General features: G+C 40.3%; 1 long non-coding RNA gene across 1 annotated transcript in view; it reads right to left on the bottom strand.

Annotated features, from left to right (window-relative positions):
* The window catches only part of LOC132991441 (uncharacterized), a 36,087-nt gene that overhangs the window by 7,007 nt on the left and 13,461 nt on the right, over window positions 1-15,619 (bottom strand). The gene's annotated exons all lie outside the window — the stretch shown is intronic.

Genomic DNA, 15,619 nt, shown 5'->3' with positions numbered 1-15,619 from the left:
AAAGCTCATTTGGTGTGAACTGAATTGACACACAGGGAAACAAGAGAAAGTGAGACAAAGAGACGGAGAGAGAGGCTAATGAAAGCGAGCACAGGGCTACCACCCACTGAAGCAGACAGCACACACGGCACAAAGTCAGAATAGACACAAAAGGTACAAATGCCATCTGGGCTAGGCGGCTACGCTACATCCACAGACAATGGGGGCTCTTTCACGCTGCCCAGCCCAGCCCGGGCCATCTGCTGCTGGTGAGAACGAGTGGGAGAGGAGACCCCCTGTACCTCCAGGACCTCCAGAGGTCCCCAAAATCCTAAAATCAGCATAATATTAGAATCAGAGTATGGAAATATGAATGAAGACGACCCACTGCACAACATGAGGTGAAACAATAGAGGTGGTGAGGGAATCAGGCGTGTTTGTCAGCAGCCTATACTGGGAATCAGAACACGTGTGATGTTTTTTTTTTTTGAACAATGGTGAAAGGAGAACAACTGTTACAACAGCAGGGGAGAGAGGGAGTGTGTATGCTTGCAAACATCTACACATACAGCACGCGAAGCACAGATGCAAGCACAGAGAAACAGTCATTCATCACGCAAAGAAAAATAACAGAGACACAGAAAGCTGAAGCCTTTGATTTTTGTTCTGTCTCGTGTGTAACTACCTTTAATCTGCTGTCGTTTGAGCTCAGACGTGTGGGAGATTTGTGGCGATACTAATCTCTTTCTGCTTGTAAAATGTTTGGCATGATGAGTATTTAACAATGAAGTCATGTCACACCATAGCATGACAGTGAGAGCATCTCAAGAATCTAAGTTTAGGAAGTGGAAGTAATCCCTCTCTCATACACAAAAGCACACAAGCATGCATGTTACCAACATGCTACACACGAGCTCATGTACTGCCCTTCGCTCTGGGGGTTTCCCTGGTAGATATTATCTCCCGATCATAGCTCAATGAGCCTCTTTGAAAGATTTTGTAATAATGAACAATGTGTTTGCCAGTTAAAGCTTGTGATTAAACACCAAAGAAGCCAAGAAAATTTGTTTTTTTTAAATAATGTTAAATGTTTTACTCAAGTGGCCACTCATAATTAGAAACCTACAGAGAGTTATCATCTATATATTTGCTCTCTTACTGTTTATTGTCATTCAGCTCATTTTTGTAGTTTGCATCACATACTGTAACCTCATTATGTAACATTTGGTCTAGTCTCACTGCTATCATCAATGGTCACTTCCAGCAGCTACATTAAGCAGTTTGTAGTATAAAATATGAGAAACTTTATTTAAACCAACTGGAAATCACCAAACTGCAGACGCAGCATTTAGCAGCCATAACCACATATTTCACTAAGAAGTTGGTGGAGACAAAAGCAGAGAGAAAATGAGATAGAATACTTATATTTGAAAAGGGCGCCATTTATGAGACTCCATATCTAATACTAATCTGATCTCTGTCTGACTGATGTTTAAATTTGCGACTGTTTGCTTACATTTTAGCCCAAAAAATGTGTAAACCACATTTTGTTAACAGTAGCCGATCATGGCCAGACTGAAAGGTAAAAAAAAATTCAGCACTGTCCACTGAATTGGTATTGTTTAATTGTGCTTTTTTAACCACTTTAGTTGGCAATGAAAGAAATAATAACTCGAAGCTGATGTCCAGTGGGTTGCAGATTGATACTTATGATAATTAATGGAGGTAAAAACTCATTATTGCCACAGAAACCAATCAATGAGAAGACAGGCAGGTAATAGTTTATACACAAGTACAGTAAGGATTCCTGTTGTCATGATAACAGCATGACAACAGGTGTTAAACATTTTAACAACTGTTTTTAGTTGTACTAAGGTAAACTTCCCTCTCTTTCTATCATTTTTGAATAGGCATCATTACCTTACCAAGTCTATGTCACTTTAAATATTGACTGAAATGTGAAAATGTATGCAGGAAGCAGCAGACATTCGTTGTTTAAATTGAATTAGTAACTAGTTTTGTGCTTTGTGTTTCACAAAAGTGAAATTAATTTCACGGCAAATGTTTGCATAAAAATGCCTCCAAATACAGTAAATAAAGGGTTTGATGCTCAAAATGTCCTGGGGAGTACTTCCAGACTGCACTCATGGCACCAATATGTTTTTCAAAATGGGATTACTGGTGTGAAAAGTCAGCATTTAATGAATAATGTGCTGCTCTACACCCTGGATTTAAAAAACTATATCTTAACAGGTTTCACAAAAAAACACAAAGTCACAGACACAACAGTCTAGGCCTTTTAAACTCAGTCAAACATCAAAACGTACCTGTCATCAGCAGCCATTGTTGAACCGTACCAGACACAGTGACAACATGTCAGTGCTTTCTCTTTACAGATACTTATATGTTGATGAAGTGAATCAGTGGGGGTTAAATACTAACTCAGGTGTAAGAGTGAAACTATGCATCTGTGCAGCTGTCTGCTTTAAATTTACAACGGGAGCAGCTCAAACACAGACATCGAGCCAGCCACTGATGAGAGATCCCACATCAGAATTTATGCCTCGTGCTAATGAACGGTTTGTTCTCAAACACAACCAGACATAGAAAGTGTGGAAATCCCCTTCAGCTGCTGACAGACAGTAGTCAGAGGCCTCAGATTAATGAAGGAGTCTCTCAGTCAGCCAACTCCCAGAGGCTGACACAGCTCCATCCCCAAGGGCTGAGGTGGTGTCTGAGTAGTTCGACGTTTCATGTGAACACAGGAACTGTGAAAGCTAACAAATACAAGTGTGAAAAATAAGCATACAAAGTGAAAAGAAAACATGGATAGAAAAGGCTACAAATGAAACAGCCATCAATCAGTCATTGCAAAAGTCCATTAGTCCTGAGTGTTTATCAAATATTATTCTTTATGCAACAGATTAGTTGCTGTAACATGAGGCAGATTTATTTGTTGCACAATAATTCATCTGCACCATGTCGGACTCAAGTTTTTCACTGATTGAGTGTATTGTATTTTGGAAGAAATTCAAAGTACTTTTTTTTAACAAAGTTACAAAGGACTTCACAGGTTGCCTAAAATACATTAAAAATTTAAAATGTATCTAAAAAATGCAAAATTACAATACTGTGGCTATTAAAAAAAAATACAATTTTAAATAGCCCCCTTTTCAGTGGTCTCTGTCTGTATTTCTAGCTTTATTAGTTTTGGTGTCAGATTCTTTTTTATGTTTTCAGGTTCCCATCTTGGTCAGTTGTCCCTCAAATCTTTTTTTACAAAGAAGATAATGATGTCAAAAAAATTATGTAAGCGGCAAACCAGACCAGAGGTTGAGTTCTATTTTGGGCTGCTTGCACTCTTACACGTACATGACAGTGATGCGTTCAATGTCATGCTATGGTGTGACATGACTTCATTATGTTATCATGCCAAACACTGTACAAGCAGAAAGAGATTAGTATCTCCACAAATCTCCCACACGTCTGAGCTCAAACGACAGCAGATTAAAGGTAGTTACACACGAGACAGAACAAAAATCAAAGGCTTCTTCTGCTTTCTGTGTCTCTGTTATTTTCCTGTGCGTGATAAAGAGTTCCTTTCAGAGCCTTTACTTTATCAGTCTTACTTTAGTAAAGAGGGGAAATGAATTATTAAGTTTATCTATTTAGGTTAAGAAGTAGCTTCACTGTTACCTGCTAAGATGTTAAATAGTTTACAAAAGCCTTTTTCACACAATCACCAAACTCCTGAAAATGTCCCAGTGTTTTGGGGGTGAGCTGCATGTGTGAATGCAGATTTTTTCCCCCATACTTTTTCCTGCCAGGCCACTAGTGAATTTTCCACATGAATTTGGAGTGAGACAATTTGTGAACCAAGAAGGTAATATTCAAGAAAACTCAGCACTGTGCTGCCAGATACAGCTGTAATCAATATTTAGTTAGGTAATTTTCCTTTAACATCAATACAATACATCATAAAAGCACACTGACAGCCAAAGCACACATAAAATAACTCTTAGAATGAAAAACAACAGAAGCAGCCAACCATCATGGCAAATTGATTTCAGGCGCATTACAGACAACTTCTGGACTGCAGCATGTTACCCAACATGTAAACGTAAGATTCATCAAATGGCTTTGCCAACCAAACTGCGCAACTACATACAGCTTTCATTTTTGTATCAACGCAGTGACAATATATTTCCCTCACATCCATGTTTCTTTTTGCAGAAGCACAAACACGCTCAGAGCACGTTCAGTGCGCTCATACACACACACTACACTTTAAAATAATTTTAAAGATTTTGTTTACTATTAACAGACACCCTCACAAGTTAGAATCATTATTAGATTTTACTCCAGACACATTTTTGTGTATATCTTACATGTTAGATGCAGCACATGCTGTGGGTTGTTGCACACAGTGGGCTATGTATTTGCAACACTAATGCATGTCAGAGTGGGATGTGCATTATAGTTATAGTAACTCTTATCTCCTCTCAGAATGTTGTGCTAGTAGTTGTGACATTATTTAGTTGAATACATTTCACTTTAATATACTGTCGTTTATAATGCAATTAAAAACCCGTCCAACTCATGGAAAACCAGCCCAAATGTCGTCAATTTGTGCCGCTGCTACAGTACACACTCCTTTCTGCTTGTCAGCATGTTCTTCACTAGTTCATTGAAACTGTGAATATGTCCAACTACAGGAAGCATTGCTATAAAGACAAAAGCTGTCATCACAGTGTCAGACTCTTGGATATTTTGTAAATGTTACACTATGTCTTTCACTGTGCCCTTTTTTTACGTCATGTCTTTCATAACGTCTTGTCTTGAAACTCCCTTCCCCGTCTGATAGTGAAAGTCTCTAGCACTGAGGGATGTGTATAAAGGAGCGACACAGGAGGAGTTCAGGGGCACGCTGTGCTGACATTTTCTAGACATTTTCTGGAGTGCCTCTGTTAAAAGCGCTAGTAAGAGAACTCAATATGTGCAGTGTACTTTTTCTTTAAAACCTAACAACCAGGACAATCATTTCCACATGATTGGATGAGTCAGGTCCCATTTGCCGAGATACATCTGTGTTTCAAATCCTTTGCAGGTGATCTACATCCATCACAGTGTGTTCCTATTGCCAATGAGTCTGAAATTTCATCTCTGCTTGTGAAAGTGAGGATAAGTAATTGACGCTTTCCATCAGTGTAACCATCTTATAAACCCAATCAATCTGGAATAACCTCTATTTGGGAAGCAGGTTCAGGAATCCAGCCAGCTTCAGTGTTTGGCCAATGTGATGACAGCTGTGGGTACAAACTTGCACGCTGGCTCACCAGAGTTTGCAGGATATAAATGAACCTTTCTACTCCACGGGCAGACTGAAAATCTACACAGGGACTAGAACAATATTCTGTCTCTTTCGGAACAGTCCATCTTTCCCCCTCTCCACCGTGTGTGTCTGCAGGCATTCGCATAGTGTGCGTATGAACCCACAGGGCAGAAAGAGGCTTTTGACAGGCTTTGACAGGTTCAGCATTGCGGCAGACCTCCCAGCTGTCAAACAAAATCTCAGATACGAGGGCAGTGAGTGAGTGATTGCTAAGCATGCAGAGATGTGTACATACAAATGACTGAAAGACAAAACATTAGAATAACAAATTACCTTCAATCACTCCCATTATTCCCTTTTCCTCCATCCTCTTCTTGTTTCTTTGCCTCCCTTTGCTCACTTAGTTCTCTGATCTCTCAACACCTGGCCCTCACCTGGATGAATGGTGAAATTGCATCACCCAGATTCCTCAAACAAGCGAATATAAACACATCAGAAGTCCTGGGAGTGAAAGTGCAAACTTGCCTGAGCTTGAGGGAAGGCAACATATGCTTCTGTGTATGAACTTGAAGTCAGGGAAAATTTACAGAGCTGAAGAAGGGAGGAAAGGAGATTTGAAGGAAAAAAAAGCTAGAGTAGGGGTGTAAAGACTCACCTTACCACATTTAATACTTATTTTTTTATTGACGATGCAGCCACACTGGTTGGCATATTTGCCTGGGAAGAGGGAAGAAATAGGAATGTAATACAGACTGGTCAATGACTCAGTTCCAAAGTTATGACTTGGTTTACTGATATTTTTGCTGCTCACTCTGCATACTGTGATAAAAGTTAATGGTCATGAGACTCTAGCCTTTTACATTGATGATAATTTGCATGGCGTGGCTTACAATAGGGAAAAAACATGTTTAAATGGCTGTAGCAATTTACAGTGAACCCCCTCAAAAAGGAAAGCTTTACAGAAGTCTGTCTGTCCATATTTTTTATTTTTTATGATAAAGACAAATCTCATCTGGTGAGAAAATAGTGAAACCTGATACAAGGCTAGCAGTATAGTGGCAGTACAAGCAGACCGAATTTTTTTTTAATAAGGGTTACAACCTGAATGTGCAGTTGGAAGTGATGGCTTTCATGACATCGCTAATACATTTGAGCCAAGTCACAAGATAGCAAGAAGACAATATTTCATGCCACAGCAAAATTATGAAAGGAGAACAATAATTTAAACATTACTTTTACTGTTGTTTTCAGAATAATTCTAACACAACTGCATGATTATTACTCTCCTATGAGAGCAGAACTGTCACAGACTGTCATCTCCTTTTGTAGCATTTATTTGTATAGCACAGTGAGGCAATGTGAGCATGGGGTTTGTAATTAAGAGTTCAGTTCATAATGTCAGAATGTTTTATTATAGTAGGCCTGGTATTATGTCTTTTAGACAAGTAACAAAACAAGTTCTTTTAAAATGACATATTTTCTGGAAAATGTTTTCAGTTCCATAACAAAAATATTAGGATTCAATAATCATAATGTGCATCAATTTAAATCAAATTGAAACACACTGAATCATTATATAAGTTAATGAATCATCACTGACTCAGATCTTGGCCAACATTTTGAGATTCAGATATAACCCCCCCCCGCCTACTGAAAAGGTAATACAGCCTGGAGGGAGAGAGAGAGAGAGAAAAAAGAGTTTCTGTGCGTGTTTCTTTGTGCGTGTATTTCTTCGTTAAAGGCTGTTGACGGTTTAGTCAGAGTGAGCTGTCAGGGCCTGTCACCTTGACAACAAGGGCTGTATTTCACTCACCCGCTAAAGAGAGAGCGAGGGAGGCCCCTGGCTTCTAACCTCCTGTCAAACCCATGTATACACTCACACACACACACTCTCTCTCACACACACACACAGCAAATTCACCCTCTCTTTTCATTTAGCTCGCTCAGCTTGTGATTAATTCCACAGAAGTTACAACAACCTGTTGACGCACACTGACACCCTCCAGTGTGTGAGTAAGCAGCTCTCCTTACATGTAAGGTGAAAACAGCAGGTACTTAAGGTCATGGGAAGCAGTGTTTCTCTGCGTGAATGTGTGTGATGTGAGGTGCACAGGTGTGTTTGGATTTATCTGTGTAAAAGCACGTGGGCGTGATGCCGGTCGAGTCTTTCTCTGCGTCAAATCTGTCAGCAGATCTCAGCAAAGAGATCACAGCGGCAGCCACAACAACGTCAAAGAGCACAAAAGACAAGACGGACAGATGAATGAATAAGGGACGAGCGCAGAAGCAGATAAATGCAGAGCTTGAAAGATGGATGGTCTAATGGATGGATTATTTACGTGACAAGAGAAATGACAGATGCTGCCGGATTAATGGAAGGATTGACAGATAGATGGAAGGGCGGATAGATGAATAGAGACGCAATGTGACAAAAAAGGAAAGGAAGAAAGAAGAAGAAACAGATATATTATCTGTGAGGCATGAGGCAGAAAGAAGACATAGTGTTTAGCCGGTGAGTGATGAAAACAATGACCAAGAAATCAATCCATCAATCAACTTATATTTATATGATGTCAAATCACCAAAAAAAAGAGTAATTCCATGACACTTAACAGAACGAGCAGGTCAAACTGTACTCCACAAAACAATTTAGAGCAACCAAACTTTGGTCCACTTCAAAACATTGACAACAACAAACAGGCAGAAACCTCAAACATATTTGAGGATATACGGGCCACATTTTTGAAACAATCCGGGAATTTGGGAGTATTACAAAAATTAATAACATACCAAGAAAAAGTAGAATTACTATGAGAATAAAGTTGTTGTATTCCCCCAATAAACTTTTTATTTAAAAAAAAAAAAATGGGTTTCATATTATGAGTGGGCTCAGCCTGCCAATTATTTAAATGGTAAATGAACTATATATATTAAAAACGTCTGACCACTCAAAATGTTTTTTATACTGCATGTCACATTCACCCATTCATACACTGATGGAAGAGGATTCCATGTAAAGTGCCCATCAGTATTAACTAATCTCATCGATGCACATTCAGACTGGCCGTGCCATCAAGTGCAATTTGGGATTCAGTGTCTTGCCCCAAAGAACTTCAACATGTGGACTGAAGGAGCTGGGATCAAATAGCAAACCTTCAAATTGAAAGATGACCGACTCTACAAGCCAATCTACAACAGAACTTATCTCGTGAAACTTTTCACTTTTTCAAAGCTGTGCTGGACTAAACTCTTTGTAATGTTTACAGTGAGCACATATTAATCTAACACGAGCAAGCTCTTTGCAACAGTGGGAGGGAATAATTTGCAACCAACAGGTAGAAACCTTAAACAGAAACTGACTGATAGGTGAACAACCATCGGCCCCAAAGGCATGATGGATGGAGCAAATTACTGGCTAAAACATATGTTTCCCAAGCTTATAAAGCCCTTTGGAATTGAATTGAATTGGGAGAGGCAGAGAGAGTGACCAATATTGCTTGAATCTATTTGAATTGAATGAATTTGAAATATTTTTACACAGTTTTACGGCTCACCCTTAGGCTAAACTCCTAGAAGAATCCATCATAAAGGAGAGAAAGAATCTAAACTAACTCTCTGTCAGCAAGTGGAAGGACTTCCGTTTTCTTTTGCTTGACTGAATGGGCAGAAAGGAGAGATGGGATGGAGTGATGGGTGGGGGGTAGGGGGACACTGGCATTCCCCTGCATTCTCTCAATAGAGCTGTCTGACATTGAAAAGAGTCCACCTCCTCTCTCCCTGTCACATCTATCAGTGCTGTGATGAAAGGCAGAATGACAGAGCAAACCAAGAGCACTCTGATAAACACACATCCCATCAAACACACAAACAAACACACACACACACACACACACAGGGGACTGAGAGGAGGGAGGGGTGTGTTTGACTAATACATCTGTACTTCATAATTACATTGCGAGGCTCCAGACCTCATCAGGCTTCAGTCAGTGTCTTGCTGGGAGTGTTGACGTTTGGCTATTTATTTCATAGTGTTGAACATTTGTTTTGGCTGTCTCGGTTTACTGTCTTTTGTCATTTGAGACAAACCGTCTTGTAGAAGCTGTTATATTAATCACTTGTGGTGAACATGTGTTGTGTATCAGGTAAACCACAGAGGCGTCAGGCAGTACCTCGTTTTTTTTTTGAGTGTTTAATATTGAATCCACAAAAAATCAACTCATGGATTTTAAAGACAGACATCAAGCTCATTTTCAAAGTAGATCCTAAAGTCAATATTCAAAGATAGCTTTGAATTGCAGCCAGACAATTCAACAACAATTTCTCGAAACAATTTCCCCTGGCATTTCCCACGAGTTCCCCTTTTTGCACATGTTCCTTAAAGGGAAGTTAGACAGGAGGGGGCGGGATCTCAGGAGGCAGACCATGACATAAAAAGGATGCTGCAGAAGTGCCAGTGTGAATGTGAAAGCCACCTCCTGCGCTGAGATCTACACTATGATAACAGTTTTTGCCTTCATATCAATGCTACGTGCAATTGAAAAATTCACAGTGTCGATGAAAGAGCGGAAAAGAACAAAAGAACATAAGTTCAGCAGAAAATAGTATAGCAATTTCTTTATGTGCTTGAGGGAGATCCCATCAGATTCCCACCCACATGCTTACAATAACTGTCCAGGAAGTTATTAAATCTTAACGCTGATTGACTTTCGCGACACTAAGTTATATTGTTCTCTCAAGTTAAACATGCTTTTGCTATCTGGACAGGCTATTTTAAAAACGGATGGGTTAATATCACAAGACCATACAGCTACAAGTGTTCTATAAATAAGAACCAGAACACTTTCTATACCACAGTCCGGTCCTGTATGTATTCTACAATTGTTTTGAAGAATCTGTAAGTAGAGATTAGGGTGGTAGTAATAATCAAACATTAAACATTTTCAATGCATTGGCTGCAATGTGTAAAATGTTAAACAGCAGACTTTGTAAGCATAGTCCACCGCAGCGATGTAAAATAACTCTGCCTTGACGCTGCCTTTATACTTTTACACGGAACCAAACAACAAAGATAGCCACACTGATTTTCAAGTTAGGCCGTATTCCAGCTCAATTGTGCGTCATTTGCAATTCTGTTTGGCTGACAGTAAACTGTTGCACGGAGGAAGCAAATCCATGAGCCTATTCCCAAACTTCCGTTTTCTTTTTTTCTTGTCTGGGCCTGCACGGCAGCTAGCGTCTGAAAGCATCATGCCGACACGCCGTGTGATGTGGACAGAAAATAAGAGGGGCCATGTTGGTCGAGCTGGGGAAACAGCGGGCATACATTCTCTCTGCAGATTTTCTTTTAGGTTTCAGCACACAGCATGGCGCAGATCACTATGCTTGCCAACCAATGTTTCTTCAACTTCCTTCTTCTCTGACTTCAGCTTCCATCTGTGGGACTTGAAAGGAAACTTTGTGGCGGTTTTTCAATGCTTTGTCCCAACTTAACATAGACAGTGTGAGAACTCAGGTCGTGCCTATACTGTACAGTCTGATTGGCCAATTGAACAATCCAGTGTAAGCACATAGTGTGTGTCGTTCTGTTGTGCACCCTTCATAATTACCACATTGACATTCCACCACAGCATTAATACAATCCTAAAGTGTATTCCCAGCCTTACACAGATGACGAGGTGTTAGAGCCACGTCTTGTGTAAAAGGGGCTTGTAAAACTAAAATCTACAACTTTAAAAAGCCGGTTTAACCATCAACAACAACATTTACTTGCAATTTGTGTTCCCTATCAAAGCACTTAAATCCAAGTGATCAACCTGAGCACTTTGGGAGAACTGATTTTATTTGTGATGCGATTATGCAAACACCACCCTAATGGAAGAAGCACTTTCGTTGTGGATGTGCAGTTATATACCGAGGCTACAGTACAATACAGTGGCTGTAGTCCATCAAATTTTACAGCAGCAGCAATTATTATATTTTAAAGCTCAGATGTTTAGAATGTTTTAGGTCTTTTGGTATCCAGGGGCAGAATGGGCTTAAGCCTATTCATTGTTGTGTCCTGTAAAATGAAGTAATCTCCACTGTGTTACCAACAAAACTTTTGCTGAGGAGATAAAGTTTTATTGCACGCGCACAGTTTACAATCTTTGGCTTTGTACAGCATCTTTCTGTTTCTTTCTCTAGCTGCCAAAGACACGCATTAAACCAGCCTAACTGCAGTTTTCGTTTGAAGCAGGGGCTGATTCATTCTTTGCAAGTTGTACATCAAACTTATAGCTACAGCCAAAATGTATAACATGAAGACAGACGAACATGTTTCCTCATTCAGCCCATTGATAGATGTGGCGCTGCAAGTTTACCCCGTCAGTAGACGAGTTTGACTTTTACATTTTTACAAATGTACACATGCAAATAATCATCTCCTTCTTTTTTCTTCTTTTTTTTTTCACACACGGGATAGACAAGCAAACCCAAAAAAGTGTACTTGTTGCGGTTCAAGTGAAACTTTCTCCAGCGTCACTCTGCACCTCACAGCTGTGGGATAAGAAGTGCTGAAAAGTTCAAAGATACAGTATAACCTAGACTAGCACACACACTTTATAAAGCAGCACACACACACACACACACACACACACACACACACACACACACACACATTCTGTAGGTAAACACAAGCTCAAGTTTGTGCACTCTTTGACATACATCCGCTGACCCTTCAGTCCCGTCCACACACACGCATTCAGGTTTCTTCTTCATTAATCTTCATTTCAACACACTCTGGCCGCCGTCAGCACATGTGCTCCCAACAATCACTTGGCACTGTGCACACACGGACACACACACATAAACAAGCTCTCAGAGGGCGAGATCTGATTGCTGACACCGATATCAGGTCCTCTCCTGCTGCTGGGCTGTCCATCTGGCTGCCCGATCAGAAGACAGAGTGGGGTCCTCGCAGCGGGGGCTCCTGTCAGTGTGCATTAGGAGAGGGATGATGGCAGACCGGAGCTGACATTGAGGATAATATTGGCATCCACAGAACCCTTTGGTGTCGGTATCACATCGGGATTACGGTGGAACTCGATGACATCAGAGGTGGGCCGGGTCGAGTCGTTTTGAGGGCACAGTGTTCCCTAATGATCCCGCAGATCTTTTCCTGGATTTTTAAAGGAGTTTGGTCCACATCCAGGGGACAAATCCATGTGACGTTTTTGAGCCATTATTGGATAAAGTTTGAGAAGCTGGGACGCCCTACTTTAACTCGGTCCAGAGCTATATTTGACAAGAAGTTGTGGTTTCTCTTTTCCATCATGTATCTTACATACAGACCTCATAAGACGTAAAATGCTGGTGGAAAAAATCACAAATCACCCACATAGATCAAGTGCCAATCCACTCAAAATTTACAACATCGTTGACGAAGATCTCCAAATAGTGGTTGCCGTGTGTTTCTTTGAATCCTTTTTCTAGCAGGGTTAACTGAATCCAGTCCTCTCCAAGCCTCTGATTCACTGCAACAGAGACAAATAAACTCCGAGCCTGCGTTTGGCCAAGCAAATCAGGGCTGTTGAATGATTCAATTCCAGAGTTTATTATGGTTTTTACGCCATGCATTCCAAATGAAGCCCTGAGCACGAACAGTCATGTTTGAAAAACCAGACACTTACGCTTTGTATATTTCTCTCTCCCTCTCTCTGTCTGTTGCTCGCTCTGTAAGCCTGAAAGATACTTATGTTGTCGTGCTGAAATAAATGCAACTAATGCTTTTGCACCATATATTCAATAACTTGAACAGAGAAGGCTGTGTGGACTGTTGTGTTTCACCCTGGTGTCTCCAGCTGTGACTCGGCTGTCAGTGAGATATTTGGGGTGCTGACTGAGGCGACTGGAAGGTTTAGGTGTTGTAATCAAACTCCCCTTATTCCCCCCAGGCTCGTTACAGTGCTCAAATTCTGCACTAATTGGCTGGCAAGTCACTTGCAGCCGGAGACCCGTCTGCCTGGTTATCCCAAGAGACAGACGACAGGAGGGGAGTTTTATTATTTTCAAATGTTTTAAGAATATAACCGTTGATTTTGTGGGCTCTTGCAAAGGCACGCATCATGTGAAAAGTAGCTTATAGAGCAGACTCCAGTTATTGTGGTTTTATTAATAAACTTATTTAAATCCTGGTTTTGGAATCTTCTGAACGTATACAATGCTCTCCAACCCTCTTTCCAGTGACCTCCTACATTATTGAAATAAATAAAGAATTAAATAGGACTCAATATGGACCCTTGTGGGACACCATTCTGTAAAAGAAAAAGGAAAAAAGAGAAAGATTAGTGTGAACTTGATAAAGAAAATCTATTCACATGAAACGTGGACAACAGACCGTTGTTTTTACATTAAAAAGACAACTTAATGGCTGTGGGGCTAAAGTATTTGTTTGGCAGTCATGTTCACATAATATGGATAATATGTGTTTTCACAGAGTTCTCAAGGATATTGCAGATGGATTTTAATGGATTTTGACCAGGTACTAAAGATAATGAAGTGTAGCACATAAAACTGGGTGATGCAACTGTGGTTTTTCAATAATTGGAATTGGAAGATAAACAATCTTTCTCTATCTACTCTTCCATCTCTGCAGCCCCTCCTTCGCCTGTCCCCCCCTTCCTTCAATCTTCCTTCCTTCCCCGAGTGCCTCCCTTTCCGAGGTTTATGGCTCTTGGTTCTTTGACTGCTGAACCGTTACCCCAAAGAGCAACAAACTGATCTGCGGTCACACTTTATAAGCTGTCAGCTGAACCGTGCTCCTCCGCCGACAGGTGAGGAATGTTTTCCTTCACCTCTCTGCCTCTCTGTGGGTGTCTCATACACACCGTTAAACGCATCTTTTTCTCTGCACCTGGGCTCAACACTTTAAAGATGAAAGGAATTGGAAAGCAGAAGACAGAAGATGAGAGGTGGAAGACAGCAGAAATATGATCCATCATCACACAGGTCTCTCTTTTCAGCTTAGGAGCCACATTCCTGCCTTGGTCCTTTCCAAGTGTCCCTGAATCAAAGCAGACTAAAGGCATTCTTCACCTTTTAGTGACTTTTATCCAGTAACTTTTTAAAATTCAACCTCAAAATATGCTGCTTGTCAATTCACTCCTGAACAACTCAGAAAATGCGTACAATGTAAATATGTTTACATCTTTTGGTGTCCATAAATACTGTAAATCTTTTTATGATTTGGCAATGCTTTGGTTTAAGTAAAGTATGGTTCAGACATGAATGTGTCCTGGTTAAAACATCTTAAATGGGTTAAAATTGTGTTTTTGTAAAGGTAAAAGGACATTTGTTGTCACGGTTACAATAGAAATTAGTTAGTCAGGGTTAGTGTATGACTGCATTCACAGTTGAAAGAAGACAACGCTGAATTTTGGCACGTTCACTCTGGAAAAATCTACCGCCAGGGCTGCAATGCCGTTAGAAGCTATGTCGAGAAAAAAGTTGTGTCACAAAAATATTGACCTGTGGAGAGCAGGTTTAGTTGAGTCGGTCGGACTCCTCAGCCATCCTATAAATAAAGGTAATAAGGCCCCAAAATTATCTTTAATCTAAATTAAAATATTGACCTGCTGTCCACAGCCCCCTTGAGGTTTGACAGCCCAATTAGAGGCAACATGGTCCTAAAAAAGAAAAAAAACACAACTATGCAAAAAGACAATTTCAGAAGTAATGGCCATTGTCTTGTTCGCCTACACACTACACTTTGTTTTATTATTCAAGATACATCTAGCAATACCCCATCAAGGTAACCAGCAGTCTGGTTGTTTGTATTTCTTTAAAAGTATCACGGACAACATTAATCCCTGCAGATGCAGCAATGGTTCTTGCAGAATAGTGTCAGGAGGACTCTTGTTTTGATGCCCAAAATTAAAAAACCTTGAAAAAAAAAAGGTTGCACAATGCAAATCTTTATTAAAACTTGCAATTGACAACAACAAATATTTTGCTAGCAATGGGGTCTTTGCTGTTTCAAAGATTTAAAAAAATGAAAAAAGTAGATAGGGAAAGGGTGATGGGAATAACTTTTGAAATTGCAGGCTTATACACATGGGTCAACAGGACTATGGAACACATTGAAGTTGAACTTCAATCCTGCTAAGACACATTTACTATAATTTGGCTCTCCAGACCTCTGTTAAGGCAAAGCCCTCTGTGTTGATCCATGTTAACAGTGAATTAGTGCCTGTGTGGCTGATTAGTGTGTGTGTTTGATGAAGGCTTAGGTTTCTCGCTTTGACTCTTGCCCACCCAGCAGCCCTCACGGGT

Source organism: Labrus mixtus, chromosome 16 (genome assembly GCF_963584025.1).
Source record: "Labrus mixtus chromosome 16, fLabMix1.1, whole genome shotgun sequence".
Taxonomy (NCBI): Eukaryota; Metazoa; Chordata; class Actinopteri; order Labriformes; family Labridae; genus Labrus; species Labrus mixtus.
This window is presented reverse-complemented; position numbering and strand designations above follow the sequence as displayed.